Here is a 218-nt window from a genome sequence, read left to right as displayed (position 1 = left end):
GTATTTCACAGTGGTAGTAAGGAAAGTGAAACAAACAGCTCTGAAACAACTGTTTTGTTCTTAATTTCTGTGGCTTCAGCAATATTATGCAGTCTTGGTGCTTCTTTTAATATCCTACCTGTGATAGCATCTGTGACCATCCTCTGGGAAATGGCTGAAGAACATCATAACCTGTCCATTCTTTCCCTTCTGGACAAAATTTGGGCTTTTTGCCCAAA

The sequence above is a fragment of the Sylvia atricapilla genome, chromosome 5, assembly GCF_009819655.1.
Source record: "Sylvia atricapilla isolate bSylAtr1 chromosome 5, bSylAtr1.pri, whole genome shotgun sequence".
Classification (NCBI taxonomy): domain Eukaryota; kingdom Metazoa; phylum Chordata; class Aves; order Passeriformes; family Sylviidae; genus Sylvia; species Sylvia atricapilla.
Note: the sequence above shows the minus strand (reverse complement) of the source record.